This window comes from Panicum virgatum, chromosome 6N (genome assembly GCF_016808335.1).
Source record: "Panicum virgatum strain AP13 chromosome 6N, P.virgatum_v5, whole genome shotgun sequence".
In the NCBI taxonomy this organism is placed as follows: Eukaryota; Viridiplantae; Streptophyta; class Magnoliopsida; order Poales; family Poaceae; genus Panicum; species Panicum virgatum.
In genome coordinates, this window is record NC_053150.1 from 38,049,881 (window position 1) to 38,055,087 (window position 5,207).

Below are 5,207 nucleotides of genomic sequence, written 5' to 3' on the forward strand. Positions count from 1 at the left end.
TCGTTCACAAGATTTGTTTCAAACTTTGTTTTGGTGATTATTGGCACTCCTTAGCCTAAACGAATTACTCCACAAGCGCACGGAGAACGATTGTAGCTTTCACTAGGGAGTATACATGGGATATCAAATCAAAGGAACAATAAGCTTCGACTAGTGGTCTGGGGCGATTCAGCCGGACCCGCCAAGGAGAAGAGGTACAATGGTAGAGGGCTTATCTTCAAATAGAATCCTAATTACTAAGCTAACCTGATAGATTACTGACTTGATCTATTTCGGCGGCCTAAGAGAAGGGCTCAGAAAGGGGTGAGATGGGAACCCGATGTCCTTCAGCAACTACTGCTATGAAAGCACCCGAACGTGGTGGACTACTAGGGATGGACAAGGCTGTCACCACTTGCCGCCTACTACTGCCGTACCGTGGGGTGGAACACAACCCGAGATAGCTAACCAAGCCTGGGCACCACGCCCACAGCTATCGAGCTACTTACTCCTACCGTGTACTAAGGCAGAAAGTAACCTCAGATAAGTAGAACTTGCCAGCAGACTCAGGATCCCGCGGATCAAAAAAAGTAACTAAACAAGTAACTTAAGTAAAAAGTAAAACTAGCGAGAAACTAAAGATAAGCGAGGAACTTACTTGATGATAAATTCCCCCGAGGTGGGTACAAAGTTGGGGTAAGGTCGAGAGAACTCGACTCCGCCCCTTTAGCCCGACTTCCACCAAAGCTCTCACCTCACACTCTCTCTATTCTACTAAGATGGAAACTAAACTATGAGGCACTCAAGTTCCAAGTGGTGTGTGTTACAAGTAAGGTGATGGGGGTCCTATTTATAGTACTCCATGGTCGATTCTCGGCAGTTATTTCAGGTAGCGCCGGTTGTAAGCAACTGTAGAGGCGGTAATTGACTTTCACACGAAGGCTGGACATCAGACGCTGGAAACTGGGGCCGGGCAGCCTGACCTTGGTCGGCCGGCCTGGCCCTGCCTCCACGTGTCACCACCTTCCCGTGGAACGGTCCTGATCGTCTCTAGAGGTCGGTTCTTCTGGCGGTTCGCTCAACTGACTCTAGCTTGGGCCGAACAACCTACTTGGGGCTGGGCGGCCTGCCTCTGGAGGCTTCTCAGCCCTCCGTTTCACCGACACGCTCCTCTTTGGCCATAGATCACTCCTTGATGTGGTGGACGTCTTGTGTCTGACCATGGCCCAGGATGCCTTGACTTTGGATATGGGTTCAAGCCTTCCGGGTCCAAGTTGTATATTTTGAGGTTCAACCCATTATAATGGCTTGAATTCTCTCTCTAGATGATATTGGTAAAGTCTCATGCCAAGATTCCACCCAAAGTATGCCGGCCGGCCGGATTCGGGCCTTCCAGTCCAAACACTGTTCGTTTTGGGTCAACTTTGGATATGTTGTTCCTGAAAGCAAATAAACACCAAAACTTGTGGAACTTGTTAGTAATAATGATTATGGCATGGTTTGCCCTAGCTTTCATGAAATAAGGCAGAGCGTTGGCAGTGAAAATCATCGATATCGACCGCCAATAGTGATCAACCAGTTAATGATGCAAAACATATTGTAAAGATATTGTCCAGATTTCTCCCAGCAAATAGGTTATTGCAGCAGCAATACTGCCGCCTAACTATGCCAAATATTCTAACTTGATATATGACTTACTCTAGGTAGAAAAACATGATGAACTCTTAACAAAGAATCATCAATTACGCCCCGTGGGTGCAGCACCTCTGCCTGAAGTTTACTACAATAGTCAAAACACTCAAAAGTAAGTTTGGTGGCAAGAAATTCAAAAAGAATTTCAAGGTAAAGTTAAACAACAAAAAATAAGCATCATCAGAAAAACAATGATTCTCACCAAGGCAAGGGCACTTCCAAGAAACATTTCCACCATGACAACTCTCAAGTTTGTCAAAGGTGTGGTTGTCACAACCACATCACTAAGAAGTGCCACACTGCCAAGCATTTGGTTGAGCTCTACCAGAAATCTGTTGGCAAACAAGTTCAAGGAGACATGTATGAAGCACACTTCACTACTTGATGCTAGTTGCTCCAAGGATACTCTAGAAAATAATGATGAGAAAACTCCTCCACAGATGGATGAGTTATTAAGCACTGACTATATGCTCGTTGAATTCCAATCCATGACAAATATGGAGACAACAACTAGTTTCTGTCACCCCCAAATCTTGATTATCTAGCCATATTCTTGCAACAATTTTGTTATGTTTTAAAAATTGGTTGTCTTAAGTATTGTAAGACATACAACAAACTATTGTACGGCATATGATACTTATTCAATGTATTATATAATCTTTGAGTTATTCTTAATATATTTGACTCAACCATTATGGATTATCCTAAGGGGACAATCCAAATGGAGCAAGAACTTTGTTTAGTGGATAGTGCTACCACTAACACTATACTCAGGGAAATTAAATATTTCCGAACTCTCACCATGAGTAAAGGGTAAGGCATGACTATCGCAGGTCGCGATGCCATGATTGTTGGTTCAGGACGAGCCATAATAATTCTCCCTAGGGGCGCACAATCAATAATAGAGGGTGCACTCTTGTAACCCTATTGACTTACAAAGTGTAACGTCCCGAAAATTTACCAAGACAAAACACTCGCTAAAAATCGTCTTCAAAATATTTTTCGTCATTGAGCTCAAATCATCCCAAATTCTTTTCTATCCGAGATCCTGTTTTTTCCAAAAAATTTCTCGGCGGTCCGCTGTCCCGACACCAGTACCAATCGCCATCCTATCCCCTTTCCTTTATCTCGTTCTGCGTGCTCGTCGCTGACCTGCCGAACGCCACAGCGCGCGCGTGGCCGACCGCCGCCGCGAATCCCGCTGACAGCTCTCTCTCTCTCTCTTTCTCTCACTCTCCCTCTCTCGATTTTCCTTTTTCCCTTTTCCTTTTTCTTTTTTCATTTTCTCTTTTCTTTTTCTCCCTCCTTCCCTTTCTTCGTTCTCCCTCCTCCTCCTCCTTCCTCCCACGCACTGCACGGGCAGAGCAGCCCGGCGCCGGCCATCGCCCCCACCAGCCGGCCACCCCGGCCCGCCCACTTGCGCTGCCTTGCTCACCCCGTCCTCTCCTCTGGGACACCGTACCCCCTTGCCTACCTCGTCGCGTACGCGCTCCCCCGCCGTGGCTCTCGCGCTCGCCCGAGGAGCAGAGGCGGCCACGCACGGCGCCACCTCCATTGGCCGCCGCCCCTCCCACTTGCACCGCCCCTCTGCACGGCCGTCACCTCCACGCCGCTACGCGCCACCACCCAAGGTCGCTTCATGCGCCACCTCCGGCCCCGCTGCCATTAAAGCTCTTCCTCGAGCTCGCCGGCCGCCACCACCGCAACACCCCCTCCCTCTCCCTCGCCGGCCTATAAATACCCCTCCACCGCAGCTCGCCATCCCCACGAACCCCGGCTGCCACCGCCAGCCCCCTCCCCTGCGCAGCAGCACCGCCGCCGCGGGCTACCCCGCCCGCCGCCCACCGGCCCTCGTGGCCAGACCTCCTCGCTGGCCCTCCGCCTGAGGTAAGGGCAAGGGTAGAACCCCATCCACCTCCTCAAGCTCCTCTACAGCCGCTAGCCCCCTCCCTCGCCTCGCAACGCTGCCGCCACGACCATCGCCGCCGGCCGCCGTGCACCACCGTGGCCAGACCGCCACACCCCATCCCCGCTCGAGGTGAGGAGGGGAATCGATCTCCCTCGGCCTCCCCTTCCTTTTCCCCCTCTCCCCGGGCACCGACGAGCCCCGAAGGCCGCCGGCCAGGCACCGCCGCCCCTGCGCCCCCCTCCTCTGTTTTCCGGTAGAGAGAGGAGGAAGAAGGCATTTTTGCGCAGAGCCCCCTGCCCTCCCTTCTATTCCTTTAAGAACCCTCCCCCTCTTATGTCCTTTTTCCAAACAAACCCTCCATGTTTTCCTATTTAGGAAATAACCCCTACACCATATAAAAATAATTCCAAATAGACACCTGCCCATTTTTAGAGTAGCCCGGATATTTTCTAAAATTCCAATCAAGCCCTTGCCATCCCAAAAATAATTATAACGAAGCCCCTCTCTTATTTCTTTTAATGAATAAGCCCCTCCACTATATAAAATATTTATGAGTAGGTCCGTCCCTAATTTCCAGAGTAGCCCGAACCTTTTCCAAAATTCTATTCAAGTCCTGCCACTCCTAGAAATAATTACAAATAGGCCACCGGATCCTTATTTAGCCCCTAAACCCCTCTTTGGCCTATCATTTCATGCGCAAAAAATCCCCCGTTTTCTCCGAAACTTTAGCACGCCATTTTTAACATAATTCCGGCCATGCCATTAGAGAACCACCCAAAAATATTACTCCCATCTCTATATCTTAATTTCTTCCGATTCGAGCTCGACGATAAAACCTTTATTTCTTTTTCTTTATTGTGTGTTTGTTTGTGTGTGCCATAGATCACAGTGTGAACGAGGAAGAACCCATTGACGACCAGTACCACGAGCCCGAACCCGAAGGACAGTACCTCGATCAGGACTTCCCGGAAGGCTTTGCGAACGGCAAGTTCAATCTCATCCTTTGATGCATATTTTGTCCCAATTTTATAAACACAACCTACTGGCCTGTTTTATAAAACTGCATATGCTTTTAATGCTAAAACATTGTTGGATAGCCACCACTTGATTTGTTATAACCATTCCTTGACCACCTAGATTGATGTCTACATATGATTCGTTCTGTGTGGATGTTAATCACTGCTAGAATTGCTTAGGACCTTATACTCGTTCTGCTACATATCAAATGAGATTATTTATAAAGGAAAATGCGTGAGTGTGTGGGAAGGGAAAAGGTGGATTTGTTGGAAAATAAATAAAAGATGTGTTCCGATGAGATGGATGGAACTTCTGTGTGAATTGCCAAATGGTGTGCTCGTACCTGTGTGGTTGAGCAAGGTGGGGAGATATCCATCTTGTCACAATTAAGGACCGAGTTGATGTTTCATCTCACCTAACTCAACTTATCGTACAACCACTCGACCGTTGTGTGTGGCAACGGCTTAGCATAAATCCCACTAGTTAGTCTGTTAGTCATCAGAAGAGCTGGTGAGCAGCGGGTGATCAAGGAGACGGGATAAGATCTTTGTGAATTATACCCTGATTGGGCCTCGTTGGTAGGTCAACGACCCCTTGGTGGATCCCGTGT